Source organism: Ochotona curzoniae, unplaced genomic scaffold (assembly GCF_017591425.1).
Source record: "Ochotona curzoniae isolate NIBS_2020 unplaced genomic scaffold, NIBS_Ocur_1.0 scaffold_3208, whole genome shotgun sequence".
Taxonomy (NCBI): domain Eukaryota; kingdom Metazoa; phylum Chordata; class Mammalia; order Lagomorpha; family Ochotonidae; genus Ochotona; species Ochotona curzoniae.
In genome coordinates this window covers 43,415,466-43,432,896 of record NW_024467106.1, presented here as the reverse complement: position 1 = coordinate 43,432,896, position 17,431 = coordinate 43,415,466, and the positions used below count along the sequence as shown (strand labels likewise).

Genomic DNA, 17,431 nt, shown 5'->3' with positions numbered 1-17,431 from the left:
ATGTAGGTCATTATATATAAATGCATATGTGTCAGTGTATTGGTTATATATTAATATATACTATGAAATATATTTGTATATGACATGTTAATATATAATTATTATATTAACATGTTAATATGTTACTTACATTTATTTATATTACACAGAGAGCAAAGGAGAGACAGAGAGATTATCCATCCTCTGGTTCACTCCACAAATGAACTCAATGACCTAAGCTAGGCCAGTCCAAAATTTAAATCCAGAATCGTCTTCCAGGTCTCCCACATGTGTGGAAGCCCAAGGACTTGGACTACCTTCAGCTTCCTTATCAGGCCACTAGCAGGAAGCTGGATCAGAAGTGAAGCAGCCAGGATGGAATGTATGCCCATAAAGGGTGTCGACATCACAGGCAGATGATAAACCTACTGCACTATGGTGCCAGCCTCTGTAAGATTCATTCTTTATTCATGTGAGAATTACATAGAACAGAAAATGGATGATAAGTGAAATGGAAAAAGGAATTAAATTGGAGGAAGGAAGTAGATACAAAGTGATTCAAAGATAAGATTATTCTGTAAAACTTGGCAAACATTTGAAATTACAGTGGTGAGTTTGAAGAGAATAAAGGGCACAGATGATACATGCATGTGTAGTCTGTGAATCCACTGTTCAACAAGTTCTTTCTGCAAGATTCATGTGATTGGTGTTCTGTGTCTTCAACTCTCAGTTCAAATGTCACCACACCAAAGGGCTTTCTTGAATATCTTTTTTTTAATTTTCTTTTTTTTTAAAAAAATTTATTTTTGCTGAAAAGTCAGATATACAGAGAAGCAGAAAGATACAGAGGATGATCCGTCAGTTGATTCACTCCCCAAGTAGCTGCAAAGGCTGGAGCTGAGCCAATCCAAGGCCAGGGGCCAGGAGTCCAAGGCTCCTGGTGCAGTGTCCCAAGGCTTTGGGCCATCCTTGGCTGCTTTCCCAGGCCACAAGTAGGGAGCTGGATAAGAACCGGTGCCCATATGGGATTCCAGCATATGTAAGATCAGGACTTTAAACCTCTAGGCTACCATGTTGGGCCTGGGTTATCTTCTTGACTCATCCCAACCCTTCAGATTAGTAATTTCATTTGTTTTCTTTCTTTACAACCACACTAACATGTGGTTTATCAAACTCTATGCTACTCTGATCACATTAAGGCAAAAGTATTGTTCATTTCATTCCCTCACTTATATCCAGGACCTAAGACTATAGACTTCAATGTTGAGCATGGATTAGATATTTGTTAAATGAAAACTAAGCATTCATTATTCTGGAAAAGTGTTCAATATCACTACCAGAAATAATTCAGCTGTTGGGAAATATTTGGAAAGTGTAAAATAATAAATTTGATTAAGAAATACCATGAAATTTAACAGAAGGCTGGACCCATAATTGATACATTCAAGTAGTGCATTGGATTTTTTTTTTTTTTTTAGATTCAAATGTTGGTTTTATTTTATTTTTTTTTTTTATTGTTCCTTACATTGTATTATGTAGTAACAGTTAAAAGGCGCTGGGATTCCCCCACCCTTCCCATACCCCTCCCCCCATGGTGGATACCTCCACCTTGTTTGCATAACCATAGTTCAAGTTCAGTTGAGATTCATTGCTTGCAAACACATGCAAGCAATAAAGTTCAGCGTCTTATTGTCCAGAAAAGTTCAGTGCGCTCTTGGGGAGACCTTCTATGGTCTGAAGATAGGTCTAACAGAGTAAAGATCCGGTCAGTTAAAAGCCCTCACAAGGCCCTCAGTTATCAATATACAACATTATGGAATTTAATTGACATAGTAAAGGTAGACAATATTTAAAAATTATGCAAGTTCCCATCTTCGAAACATCTGGGTTGAGACAGTAATCAATGACATGTTCAAAAAAAATACCAAACAACCAAACAAAAAAATACAGTTAAATCAAGCAAACATGTGGTATCTATCTTTTGGATTCCGTCATTTCCCTTAGCATTATAGTTTCCAGTTGTGCCCATTTACCACAAATAACTGCATTTGTTTTTTTTATAGCTGAGTAGTATTCCATGGAGTAGATGAAACCATAGCTTTCTTATCCAATCTTCAGCTGATGGCATTTCGGTTGCTTCCATGTTTTTGCATTACTGATTGTGCTGCAATGAACATAGGGATGCATGTTGGTTTGTCGTAAAACAGGTGTTTTGGATATATTCCTAGGAGTGCTATTGCTGGGTCATATGGTATGCAGATTTTGAGTTGGATTTTGATGTGACAAACAGATGAGAGCTAAAAATCTTAGAAACCGAAAAAGCATGAAGTTTAAAGATTTGGAAGTGGTATATTAGGTGTAGAGTATAAAATGGTGAGAGAAGGAAACTTTAATTTTGTTGAGTCTTCAGGCAGAAGGAGGATATAGAGGGACCAAATTGTTGTTACAATATAGGAGAAAACAGTCTGAGGGTGGGGAGCTGGGGAAGGGTGGGAGGAGAGAACCCTGAGCCTAAGGAAATGAATCATGAAAAATAATGAATTGAAAAAAAGAAAAAAGAGGATAAAGAGCCATGTGAGCTCCAGAAGCACAGTGGGAGAAGCAAGGAAATAAGAGAGAATTCCTAGCTGTTCAGTAGGATAAATGTTGCTAACAGATTACACAGAGATAGAGAAAAGAGAGAGAAGTTTCTATAAAGTGTTAAGAACAAAAGGGCCTGGCACCGTGGCCTAGTGGCCAAAGTCCTTGCCTTGAATGTGCATATGGGCACCGGTCCTAATCCCAGCAGCTCCACTTCCCATCCAGCTCCCTGCTTGTGGCTTGGGAAAGCAGCCGAGGATGGCCCAAAGCATTGGGACCCTGCACCCACGTGGGAGACTGGAAGAGTTCCTGTCTCCTGGTTTAGGATTGGCTCAGCTCTGGTAGTTGAGGTCACTTGGGGAGTGAACCATCAGATGGAAGATCTTCCTCTCTGTATATCCGACTTTGTAATAAAAATAAGTAAATCTTTTTTTTAAAAAAAAAAAAGGAACAAAAGCAAGAGCAAAAGGGGGGGATGGAAGAGGTGAGTATGAATCATTTTCTTGGTTTGTTTTATGCTGCTGTAACTGTACCAGAAACTGGGAAGTGGATAAGCAGTAGTTGATTGTTCTGGGGCATAGCCCTGTACTAAGAGCCTGTATACTGCTATCATATCATAGCACCAGTGCAAGCAACCAGGTGCAAAGCAGAAACACCAGGCTGATACACCCTCTTTATTAGGAACCCACTTCTTAAATTAACTCCTTTCCATGATAAAAGAAATAACCCATTGACAAAGGCAGAAACTGCCACAATTCCTGTTACAGAGCCCACCACTTAATCCTATTCTAATGGCCATTGCATTCAGCATGAGTTTTGGAGAGGACAAGCCATAGCACTATTTTCATGAAGTGTTTAACAGAGACACTTCCTCATATGTAGAATCACAGAAAGATGGGTGGGTTGTTTGTTGATTAGTTGGTTGGTTTGTAATGATAAACCTCCAATAAGTGAACTGAAACAGAAGTAGAAACTGCGGCTGTGAAGAGGAATGCATCCATCTGATACCACATGTCCCAGAGGAGGGAGCAGATGACAAGAAAAGAAATATTCTTGGTAAAGGAAAATTATTTGTACTTTATTCATAGGAGACAGAAGCGTATTAAGGAAGGGTAGATGAACATAGAAAGATTTTAAAAGAGAAAAGTGGAGAAATCAGGCGGAGGCCAACAAAACTAAATTTTTAAAGCGCTGGGCAACAAAGAGAACTGAACCAAAGTTAGAGAACCTGTTGTCAGGGAAACATGAAGAGCCAGACTTTAAGGCTTGCCAGAAATGCCGAGTAGCACTGAAATAAGAGTGAGGGACAGGGAGCAGGAAGATGACTGCAGCCCGGAATACAGATGAGATTCTATCAATGGTATATTCCAGATACAAAACATCTGAGTATGGAGAGTGCAAGAACCAAAAGTTTATGGCCACTGGGAAAAAGAGTGATGATGTTCAATAGAAGATGTTGCCCAATTCACTTCTCGGTTTCTATTTGAGACAGCAGGTGCCACACAGCATAGATTCTGTTACTGACTTTGCCTCCCATCCCTCACCCCATGGCACACATCTCATTAACTATTGATTCTGGGATGCAATAAATATTGTTTTTAAAGATTTTATTATATTTTTCTTCATATATCTATTTGAAAGGGCTACAGGGAACAGGAGAGAGAGAGCTTCCAGCCACTTGTTCAGTCCCCAAATGGCAGCAATGACCTGTGCTGAGCCAAGATGAAGCCAAAAGACTCAGACTTCTTTTGAGTCTTCAGTGTAGGTGGCAAGGGCCCAAATACTTGGACCATCCTCTTCTGCCTTTCCCAGGTGCATTAGCAGGGAGTTGGATTGGAAGTGGAACATCCAGAAGACAAATGAGCCCCCATATGGGAAGCTAGTGTTGCAGGTGGTAGCTTTACCTGCTCTGCTACAGCACCATTTCCTAGTTTTAAAATATTTTTTAAAGATATTGATAGCTTCTCTATTAGAACTGATATTGATAAGATTTTTGACTGAAATGCACTTTAGCTTGTTTGCTTTTTTTAATACCTTTCTATTATACTCATATCTTAAATACCCTTCCTTTTTTCAGTTCCACTATGATATTATAGAATCCCTTCAAGTTTTAGTTTTTTGCTTTAAAGCTTTTATGGTAGTGGAAAGGATTCAAACTATCCTTAGTAGATGAATGCCTAAAGAATCATGAGCAGATGTCTGCCTGTTCTTTCCTTAAAGTTACTCAAAAACAGCCCACAACTTCCTTGCTGTTGTTATAAGCATTTTCATGGACACAGGCATGCTAAGTCTCTGACCTAATATTACTTAAAATCCATAGCATTACATGAGCCAAATCTGTACTGCTTGCAGAATCAAACTGACACAGAATTTTTTATGAGAACCTAAAGTCTTCAAATAATTTGAAGAATTTTTTTCTGACTGTTGGCCATGACAGAAGCAACATTGCCAAAAAGCAAACAAAAAAAATTTTTTTAAGCTTCATAAGAAAAGATCTCTTCATAGTCACGTACCAATTTTTTCAAGCTAACAAGTTCAAGACAATTTGATTAAATATTGTGCCTTAGATGTTTGATTTGGAAATACTTGAGAATCTCTTAGCCAAGCCTCCATGGTCTTCCGTAATCCCTGGACAACTTCCTAGGGCACTTTTGGACCATGTTGGCTCCAAAGGTTTGACCTCTTTTCCTATTTTTTGTAGAGCTGCTACATATAAAATTTATTTGGTTTCTTATTCCCAAGGGCAAGCAGAGGAATGGAAAACCTTTTGCCAGTTTCCTAATTGTTCCAACTTGTCTGGTAAATTTTACCAATCACTTTATAGAGAGAGTATCAATACAAGGGAGTTACTAGTGCCAAAGTATTGGCATAGTTCTGTCAATAGGGTTCCCTCTAATTCTTTTTAGTTTATTTATGAAGACAGTTTTCATTCCTAAGGATGCAGTTGGTATAATCTTTCTCATTTCACAATTCCCTTCTTTTGTTTCATAGAGAAGCAACAAGGCCCTCTGTCTTTAGAAGGTAATAAGATTTTGTCAGGATACTTCAAGGATAAACATTAGATATGAAATGGAAAATCAGTTAAGCAGGTCATTTCAGTCACAGAGATTATAGGAGTGAATCCAGGAGGCCTAGGGAAGGTCTCTTCTTTATGTTCATTTAAATTAAACCTAAATTGCATTTCTTGAATGGACATAGATATTTTAAATTGACTATCAAAGTATCTAGAACATTGACTAGTTCCTATAAGTATTTATTTCTTCCATATCCTTAAGTTCCCAATGAATTGATATTTTGAAAATAGTGACTGAATAACAGTATGATGGGTGAAGATAGCTTGTCACAATCTTAAAGTCTTGATTACAATTCTGTTACCCTATTGAAAATTTTATAAAATTAATAATTAATTAATTGATTAATTTGCAAGGCCGACTTACAGAAAAGGAAAGACAGAGAAATCTTCCATCCACTGGCTCATTTTCCAAATGACTGCAATGGTCAGGGCAGAGTCATGTCAAACCAGGTGCAGGAAGCTTCCACCTGGGTCTCCTGCATGGATGGCAGGGACACAGGCACTTGGATCATTTTCCACTACCTTCCCAAGCCCAGTAGAACTGAGCTGGATTGGAAGTGGAGCAGCTGAGACTTGAACCGGTGCCCAAAGGGGATACTGGCATCATAGTCAGTGGCTTAACCCACTGCTTCAAAGTGCCAGCTTGGAGCATTTCAATATTTTTAAAACAAAACTAGTTGTTGGGCTCAAGAATTGATCTTCAGTGTATAATGTATCGGAAAATAATATGAGAAGCCAGGTCTCCTGAAACACTTGTTTTAATGCAGGAAGACATTTTACAAATGTGCATACAAATTAATTAAAAGAAAAAGTACTGGATAGTGATAAGTCCTTTACCAAGAACTAATTGATTTACTGTTTCAGATTGCATGAAAAGGGAAGTAAAATGAGGAGTGACAATTGAATGACACAGACGAGCTCAGTTATGTGAATGCCTGAGCAGTAAGGATGTAGGACTAATTCAAAGGTGCTTCCTGTGTTAAATGAGTCCTTGCAGCCTATCTGGGGTTTGGTGAGTAAGAGAAGGAGTGCTGGAAGTTGAGAAAGAGTAAAATCACAGGTATGTAAGGCCTAGATTGTGAAGGGCATTATAAGGTGATTAGATAATAGTTTAAGCACAAAGGGGAACTTCCAGAGCTTGTAAGCAGTTTAAAGTAGAACTGAACTTAAAAAGGTAGCTTTGGCTGCAGGCTTACGATACAAAGCATGGGAAAGAAGCATAAGAGGCAGTTAGGAAACTATTGCAATCATTCAGGCAAATGCTTCCGGATGTTTGGAGTGGAGTTGGCACTGGTGGCAAAAGTTGGGATATGCTTTACAGAGAATATTTTTATCAGACTTTTTGCTTCAAGCTCAGTTGGAAACAGTTCACTTTTATGGTCTCTAGCATTGTTGCTTTGAAGTGTGCTATGGGCAGATTCCAACAGGAGGTACAGATAAGCAGCTCAAAACTCAAGCAATGAGAAGTCCTTTCTAGCTCTAAAATTCTGTAATTCTTAAAATTTATATATGGGCAATACTGAATTTGGATCTGAAGGCAGATCAATGAAAATACCTGTGTTAGTTGAGTGGCTGGCAAAACAGCAGGAAAAGGACTTATATCTAGCAACAAAGTAGAGTGAAGAAAGCTAATATGGGCAGTGGAAACACAGTTTCCATCCCTTCTACACACCTTAACTATGCATCTTAACCAACAATCCTCCTCATTGAGGCTGTGAAAACTCATAGCATTCACAGAATTGTTCACATGGTTACTAATTATGAGTATAAGGTAGATTCCCACTTGTCCCATATGTCCATTTTCTCATAGAGTTTCTGTATAAAATAATGTCAGGGAATATTTGCTGCTTTATGTTAGGGGTCAAATAATAACATATGGAAAGAATGGTAACTCGTCTATAGGTTGCCTCTGGTTCATAATTTGAAAACACCATTGGAAACCACCTCTAAGGCCAGTGAAACACCCCTACAATTCTGGACAGATGCTCTAGACATAATGACACCTGCAGGAGTCACTCAGTGAACACGCACCATAGACCTTTTCCAGTGCAGAGGAACTCAGGTTAAATTGTGTGGTATGTTCATACCACAGAATACTTCACTTCACTTAAAATAATGGGGGTGTATAGGGAGATATATTTCCCAAGATATCTTGAAATGTGAAGAAAGTTGTACACTAAAGGTGATAATGCTATCCCAGGCTTTTAAAAAAAATCCCTACACTGAAGTGTATTAAGATAGGTTCCTCAGCAAAAGGTCTTGAAGGGTGTATGTCAAACTGACCATACTGATGACCTGTTACAGAGCAAAGAGGGACTGAAGGAGTGAGGACTTTCAGTGCTTAGCATATGTATATTAAGTATTTTGAATTTTAAAATGAGCCTATATTTTTCTATTAGTGGTATACTTTTTAAGAATTAAATATAAAAAGAATATAAAGTTGGAAAAAAAATTTTAAACACATTGCATTTATATCTTTTTTAAAACATTGAATAATACTGTCTCAGAGTTTTTCTTAGAATTATGTGAGAAAATATCCAAAAGAAACTCGGCATGGTCCCAAAAGAGTCAAGTTCATTTGGATTGTGTTGTTCCAATTAGGAGCTGAAATCCTAACACTGGGGACCTCAAAATATGACTCTGTAAAGGTCCTTTAAAAACTCATGGAAAATAGGTACTATGAAAAACTAGGCATTATTTTTAAACAATATTTTTGCCGAAATTAACTTAAACTCTTAGTAGTATTTCCACAAACTTTTTTTTGCTCTAAATTAAATTTATTGTGTTCTTTTTGAAAGTTTACTTCTTTTATTATTACTATCATTTTATGATACAGTTCCATAGGCCATGGGATTTCTCTTACCCACTCCCTAAGTCCCCTATCCCCTGCACTGAGTTCCCCCATTTAATTACTATACTGTAGTTCTTCATAAACACTCATATGTCCATCCTTGTGGACATGGACAATGGCAGAGAGTCCAGGGTCTCCATGTCAAGATATAGTAAACAGTTTCATTGGGAATCCATGTTTGTCTGGAGGTAGCGATGCCTACTGCATTGTATCCTCACATCTGGATATGATAGTCTATATTACACAGTTACTATACATTCCCTTAAATGAAAAGCCGCAATGCAAAATCAATACCAGGAAGAAAAATAGAAATTTACAACTCCATGAAGTTAAATAACATGCCACTGCATATGATACTCTCCACTACACAGTTATTGCACATCCCTTAAACAAAAGCCACAAAACAAAAGGAAGAAAAAAATTAAAATGCCAGAAAGTTAAATAACATGCTACTGAATGACTAGTGTGACACTGCAGAAATGAAAAAGAAAATAAAAAAACCTTCTTGAAGAAAATGATACTATGCTGTGATCTACGAGTCAGTGAGGAATTTAATGACTAAGTGTTTTAAAGAAATGAAATTTAAAAATAAGATATCAAAATCCATGAGATATAGTTTCTGCTGAACTTTGATCTTGGTTGGTGAGATATGTCTCCTGTATGCAACAAAGAGATGGAATTTTTTTTTTTAATTCCAGTCTACTACTGTGACATTTGATTGATGAATTTAAGCAATTTGTAATCAGGGTTAATATGAATGGGTGGTAATTTAGTCCTGTCATTTTAGCAATGGGTTTGTTCATTGATTTAGTCTTCTGTTTTATTTTATTGGGATGTTCTTCATATTTTCCTTTGGTTTTGGTGGGTGCTATTCCTCTTCTCTGTCAAGAGAACATTTTTAAGTATCATTTGTAGGGCAGATTTGAAAGAGGCATATTATTTTAACTTTTCTTTACTGTGAAAGAATTTTATTTCATTTTCAAAAAAAAAAAAAGAAACTTTTGTTGGGTACTTTATTCTGGGCCTAAAATTTTTTGCTTTTAGAATCTGGAATATGTTGCTCCATCCTCTTCTTGCCTGTAGAGTTTCATGTGAGAGGTCTCCTATGAGTTTAATTGCCATTTCTCTATGGGTCTGTTGATTTTTTCCACATACACATTTAAGGATCTTTTCCTTATGTTCGATTGAAGGGAGCTTGATTATGTGTCATGGTGAAGATCACTTTTGTTCAACCCTGTTGGGAGTTCTCTGCCTCTCCTGGATGTTGTTTCCTAATTCATTCTCCAGGTTAGGGAATTTTTCCTTTATTATTTCATTGAATACATTTTTAAACCCAGCTTCTCTTTCTGCACCTTCTGGAACTCCCATAACTCTTATATCTGGCCTTTTAATAGTGCCTTTCAATTCTTGAATAGTTTTTAAGCCAGATCCAGCTCTCTTTGCAGCTTTTTGTTTGTTTCCCCCTGATGACAGGAAATATCTTCTAATGCTGGCCTTTACATCTGAGGGCAACATGGACCTATTTTGACCCATGCAATGCCAAAGTTGGTATTATTTTCCCTGTGGGACCAGTGCAATGCACTGAGCTCAGTGAGTTGGCTCTCAGTTCGGCACATGCACAGCTCACAGTTGTCCCTATTGTCTTAAAACTTTTGCCACATATTACAAAATGGCACCTGATATGTCACTACCAGAGTTTTTGTTATATCCAGACCTATCTTGGGTGGAACCTATAGGATGCTGTGTTGCTGCAGTTCATTGAGCCAGAAATGAGTTCACTCCCAGTTCAGTGTATTCACAGTCCTATCCCATAGCCTTTGCCTCCCTGTACAAGAATGCACCTGATTCAACTCTGGTGGGGAGACTGGGCTGTGAAATCCAGCCTACTTCTTCAATGCCCATCTGGGACCTGCTGTTCTGTCACTGTTCCCGGTCAAATCAAAGAGACCAGCAGGCAGTTTATTTTGTGGGATTACCCTCTGATCTCCTGGTGAACGCCATTTCCCACCTGGTTGCTGGTGGAGTTTTGACTGCTGATGCAATTCAGATCATTGCTCATTGAATGTCACTAGGGTGTCAATCACTGCAGCAACCACCCCATCGTGTCCACTGCTTTCCCATGTCTGTCAGTCTTTGCTATTGTTCTGTCCTCTGTTTCCTGGAATGTGCCCTTTCTGCTTCATACTGGCTAATGTTTCTCCATCTGTTTAAATGTGTCCTTTCTCTACTCTGCCATATTGAATCCCCACCAACTCTTGTATTCAGGGATAGATTCTTGAAAGAGTCAGGTTAAAGTTAGATAGCTAGTGTGGTCCCTAATCTAACATAGCTGATATTCTTAGACTGGATTATGACACTGGCCCAATAAAGGGAAGACAATGTGGTGAATGTGGGGGGCAATATGCAAGTCACGGAGGAAGAATTCAGAGGAAAGAAGCCCTGCTAACATCCAGACTGCAGACTTTTGGGCTCCAGAAGTGTCTTGTAATAAATTTCTGGTGTTAACACACCTACTTTGTGGTAAACGTGCCATAGCAGCCTCAGCAAACTAATCCAAGCATACCTCTAAATGTTTATGTAAAACAGAACCCAGAGATAAGGGGAATTTGGTACCAAAAATGTTTTTGAAATCTATGCATGTAAGGCATGCTCAAAAGTTTTTGAATGTGCTTGTTATTAGCAAACTGAGACATGAGTTTTTTTTTTTAATGCACCAAAAATGAACTTACCTTTTAATTACATTTTCCATGTAATTGGACTACCGTGTGCACTATCCTTTAATTTCATCCCCTCTCCTGATGGGATTTTCTGTTTGCAAGACTATTTATTTTTAAAAGGTGAAAAATAAGTCACCTTAAAGTTGCAGAAGTAAGGCTCTAAGACGTCATGGGGAACTCCTAATTGTTTACCAAATGATAAGTTTCAGGTACTCAAGAACTCCTCACTTCTGTCAGAACCTCAGGGCTATGATAGCTTTCAATGAATAAGCTACACAAAATCAGATTTTCTATACAATGTCCATTTTCTAGACTGGACAGTGGAGTGTCTGGAAGCTACAATGCCAAGCTGTTATTTGGCCAGACAAGTACTCTGTAGAAATTGCCATATACCCCCAGCAGCATATTCTAGATGACCAATCAATATCTTCCATGAGAAACCCAGTACCACAAAGCTAAGACAATGTAGAATGATGACTAACCTAATTATAGGACTTCATGGTTTATATGTGTATCTCCCCTTTCTGTTCTTGTTCTAATCTATTGTCAATAATATCCCAGTTGTGTTTTTCAATAATAAAGTAAAAGGAAGTGATTTTTTTTTTGGAAGAGGGAAATGAAGAATGACGTTTATTGTCTGAAGATGCAGCTGCGGTCTTATGATAGCATCAATGATACTATATGTTGAGCATCTTGCAGTTTCTAAACCTCCACACATGTGGACAAATGGAGGTTAATTTTGGTTCAGAACACACTGTTTCCTTTTCACTAAACACTGAGCATTTAGAATAATGGTTGAAAAATATTCACAGCAATTACTCTGGGAAAAAAACTCATATTTTATGACTAACTGTTTTATCATTTGTGGCATACAGAAATAAACATTTTTTAATGATTCACAGATTCCTCCATTTTGAGGATCTGGTGGCTGTAATTCTCTATGCAGTGCTTGCTGCCAGGCATCTGTCCAAGTTTGTTGGGTCCCCCACACCCCAAGTTGGTTGGACCCTCTGCCTTTTCCTCTCTGCTCAGTGTTCTGACGGCTGAACACTTTGCTTTCCCAAACCTTGACATGTATTTATTGAGCTCCTCATTCTCTCTACTCTTTCTTTCTCCTTAACATGTTCTCAATTTTTTTATCCTCTGCTCAAGCTTTTACTTTCCGGGGATGGGTCTGCTATGGACACTACCCTAGAAAGAACATAAGCTTGGGAATTCTCTTACCAACTCTACAGTTTAGAGCAAGTTCCTTACCCTCTCAGGACCTAATTTCCCTAAGACATCAGGTGGCTATCAGAATAATACTGACTCCCCAGTGTTTCTTTACAGTTATTAATGCAATGATAGACATACATGGGAGATTCTCTGCAAATTTTAGTTCTGTCTTCCATATTATCTTAGCAAGAATAAGTGGCAATCTGTAAGAGACTAGCCAATTAGACAACTCACAGTATCCCATCAATATATTTTTTTTCCTGAAGAGCTGAATCTCCTAGCTAAGGAAAACTTCACCCGTCTATAACTAAAGATCATATGAAAACCTCAAAGGTGTTGGTGAAGACATTAAACAGGGTATATTGATATGACTATATTTGATCAATGGCATTCTTCTGTTGAGGGTTAGAGGGACAATTTCCCCCAAAATTATTTCACAGTTTGTTTTAATGTGTATACCAAAAATAACTTTAAAACTTTTTCCAGTTCATTTCTTTAAAACAAAGATGTTAGAATCAAAAAGTAAAGATCTGTGAAATTGGTCATATTTTTATTTATATGAGGGTGATTCAGTAAAGCAATATTTATCATCATATGCCAAATAGTATGATTTGTTTTTTTTAACAAGACAGCGTTGTATCATAACATATCCAAAGTGAGTGTGAGCAATGGTTAGAAATGTCCTTGGAATGATAAGAGCTGACTTTTCTGGACATTAGAGTCATAGCCTGCCAGCACACTGATGTGGTGCTGACTGACAGCCAGTCACATCATGACTCCCATAGCAATTATGTTTTTTTCTTGTGAATTGATGGTTAATGTCATATGTCTACTTTCCTATAGTCTTAGTAAGAACAGAAATGCCTGTTTGTTCAGCAGAAAAGTAGTTTGCTTTAGTATTGCCATGACAATTATTTTACTAAGATTCTTTGAGAAGAAAAGTTCTGTTATGCCTTTTGTAGGTACATCTCTTATTGTCAATAATGCCATGTTGACTTCATGAATGTTTTAAGAAAATGACAAAGTTCAGCTTTCACTTGATGAAGAATAAATAATGAATATATCATTTTCTACAATGCTGATATCTACTAACTAAATGCTGACATGAGCCCATTTCCCAGTGATGTGCATAATCTTAAATAAGCAGCTTTAATTTCTCTGTGTCACAGTTCTCCTTATTGATAACAAGTAAAGTGTGATCACATATAACAAAGGAATCCTGATAAATTCATAAATACAAAGGTTATTAGAAAAGGGAGAAATTAAAACAAAATTTTTCTGTATTTGCCATTTGCCAGACATGGTGTCTGTTGCCTTTCCACTCCCTCTTTTAATTTTCACAACCATCTTCAACAGTGAATAATCCCCCAGTTTTACAGATTAAATAATTAGAATGTTTAAAGAGATGAAATACCTTAACTAGGACTCATGTAACCATGACAGAAGAGAGTTTATATCTGATCTGTACAAAAAGTTGAAGCCCCAAGTCATGTTTATAGCATATGCTCTTTAGAAAGAGATTCAAACATGTTTACTTTACCAATTATAATTCTGTAAAACTTAGAAGTCTATGAAAGCTGAGAATTTTTAATGTTCAGATTAAGAACAGCAGCAAAGGCAAGTTTAAAAATACTCACTGCTAAAAACACCCCCAATGCTCTTCCCTGTGAGCTCTGCTTGTCAGGAGGATATAAATTTATTAAGTCAGCATTCCACAGAATGTACTTTCCCAAGTCCTACTTTCTGAATTTCAAAAGATTTGTGCCGGCCTCTGGTGAACCAGATAGAAGCTTGAAGCTGGGTTTTGACAGTGATTTAGGTAGAAATTACTACTGCAGTTCATCCCTTGGCACAGCGCCTAGGGGAACGAAACCAAACAGGCTGCCATGCATAGGTTACTAACGTGCAAATGCTTGCCTGGATTCAGCTTGGTTGCCATGAGCCTAGGGATGATAAGCCACATCAAATCTTCTGATTAACACCAAGATGTGTTGAAACTCAAATAATATAAACTCAGACTTTTCCTTCTGATGGCTCCGTCACAGAAATTTGTACTTACAGAATACCATGAGCAAGGGCCATTATTTGATTATTTACCTAGTTTTTGTACTATATTGAAATTCTAAAATCATGCTCTTCAATTTGCTTTTCTTTGTATTTTAGAGAAAGTAGTCAAGCTTAGAGAGTTTCTGTTTGAAGTGCACCATATTTTCCTCACAGTCTCATTAAGAGTGGTAGCTACATGTAGTTTTTGGAGAATATTTAGTTTGAATTTCCAGTGACGTTTAGGGTTTTGAGTAAAATAAAATGAGCACTGAAGGAAAAATGGAATGGCTCTATTTAGGTGCCTTTTCCTCTGAATCTTCACTTTGTAGGTATACCTAGATACTCATATGCTGTAAGGTACCCGTCTCTTGATTCCGAGCTGGTGTATTCCTTACCGAATCTCCTTCCTTCCTCAAATGGAAGTTTTGAAAAGGTATATCACTATGCTTCTCTGTGTGTCATGTATAACTTTTAAATTGTCTTTTCCTTCCTTTAAAAATATTGCTGGGAATTATCTACTTTGAATTGTGGCCAATATCAAGAGGAATCAATATAAAATTTTTCAGTATTAAGAAGACTAGAGTTTGAAAAACAATTTTTTTAAAGATTTATTTTTATTATTTTTTTATTGGAAAGGCGGATATACAGAGAGGAGAGACAGAGAGGAAGATCTTCCATCCGATGATTCACTCCCCAAGTGAGCGCAACGGCCAATACTATGCCAATCCGAAGCCAGGAACGTCTTCTGGGTCTCCCATGCGGTGTAGGGTTCCAAAGCTTTGGGCTGTCTTCCTCTGCTTTCCCAGGCCACAGGCAGGGAGCTGGAAGGGAAGCGGGGCCGCTGGGATAGAACCAGCGCCCATATGGAATGCCGGGTGTGCAAGGCGAGGACCTTAACCGCTGCGCCACCGCGCCGGGCCCTGAAAAACAATTTTCAAAGTTCTTCGTATGTAGCCACTTTGATATGTTGATCTGGAGATGGTAGCCACTTGGCCAACTATTCAGCCACTTGACCAAGTATCCAGACGCTTTCCCCTATTTTTTCAAGAATATCTGTTTTCGTGTGTGTGCGTGTTATTGGTATTCTGTGTAGGATTTCTTTGGGGGTGGGGAATGGAGGAAGAGTTCTAGAACAAAGGAAGAATTTGAAAAACCCTCCTTATAGTATTGTTCCCAAGATATCACATAGTTTCTGCATGACTGCTTCTAGGGAAGAAAATTCTCTTTCTTATGGATTTTCTTTATAATTTTAGTTGCCATGAAAACCTTTCTTTTTTAAAGCTTCTTTATTCAAAATGGTCAGAAATAGAGAGTGACTCAGAGACATCCATTTGCTGGTTCATTTTCTACATGGCCACAATATCAATGGCTGAGCCTGGTTGAATCCAGGAGCCAGGAGGTTCATCCAAGTGCCCTTGTGGGCAACAGGGGCCCAAACAGTTGTACTAGCTTATGCTGCTTTTCCTATTATTAGCAGGGAGCCAGAAATGGTATTGCCATAGCACGAGTGGGGAGCCCATGCAGGATGTTAGGTCACAGGTGGTGCCTTTATCTGCCACACTACAAAACCAGACACAGAAGGTATTTTGTCTAGTGGCCTGATACATGCTTTCCTGGTACAGTTTGTTTAAACAGGTAGTAACTGACACTGTAATAGACTTTGCCATGGGAAACATGGAAAGAAAAAGAGTTTCTGTCCTCCAAATTTTTGAAGTTGGAGGAAAATTGAAAATATAAAACTATAGTTATAATCCAGTGTATAATAAAATAAATTATAAATCAGGTGCATGAGAAGAGCTTGAACATCCTTACTCAATCTATTACTCCTCCCTTTTCCAAACAAGCAGGAATCTCAGATAAAATAAAAAATGATAAAACCAATGGCTTAGCCAGGTTCAGACACAAATAAAAACGTCCATGGACCAAAAACAGTGTAAATGCAAGATGGTGAACTGCCGATATCACAGCTTTTTGGCTCCAAAGCTGCAAGTAAGCAAACATTGGCAGGAACACAGCCCTGGTGCTCCAGCCTCCATCAAGCTTGTTTCACAAAAAGCAGCAAGATCTAAGCCTGGAAGAGAACCTGATGAACTAATATAAGGAGCTTCTCTGTTGTGAAGTTATAAAATCTTTAAAAAGGGACCTGTTGCCCATGATGAGACATTTATCTGCATGAGAGAGACTGGTTGGTGGATGTAACTAACACATCCTGGATTGAAACTTTACCACACTACACTTTAGCTCTGGGGCTTGCAATTTTCTCATTATAGCTGAAAACCCAGAATTCCAGCATAGTATCTGATTTTGGACTGGAGGATGTGTGAACCACATGGAGATAATCATAAGGCTATTAGTAGGCAAAACAGAGAGAAAAGGAAAGAAAGGAAACCTTTTTACTAAAATGAGCCGGCAAATAAAAATTCTAAAACACATGAAAGAAATATAATAATAGAAAAGCCAATGAAATTAACATCCATTCCAAGTAAAATTATGTGGAACAGTTTGACAAAGGCTTTAAAATTGATAAGTCAGTCCTCATAATTCAAGGATTCTGATATTGTGAGCTCATCTACTCAATAAAGCCTATCTGTAACCCAAAGTAAATATGCTGGTGTCTGTGCAGTTACTCACTGAGATGTGAGACCAGGGAAAACATTCAGTTGTCCGCAATTAACTTTGGCAGTTGTGGTTGAAGAAAGTGACACTCAGCCTTCTTGTTTTCACTCATTCTGTTCAGTTTCAAGTTTTTCATATTTATTCTTGTGGAGTTTTTGTGGAGGTGTGGGGTAGTTTCAGTGTTTAAAATCACTCCGAGCACTGTGCTACGGTGCTATTCAACATTTTGCAGTTCAAGAAGACTGTAATGGGCCGTACATAGAAAATATATGTGTTAAATAAATTAATTTTAACCATAAATTATAGTGCTTTTCGATGCCAATTCAATGTTAACCTATCCAACAATATAGGTTT

The 17,431-nt window shown here is 37.9% G+C and overlaps 1 protein-coding gene across 2 annotated transcripts in view; it reads left to right on the top strand.

Annotated features, from left to right (window-relative positions):
- The window catches only part of ADAMTSL1 (ADAMTS like 1), a 385,347-nt gene that overhangs the window by 57,472 nt on the left and 310,444 nt on the right, over positions 1-17,431 (top strand). The gene's annotated exons all lie outside the window — the stretch shown is intronic.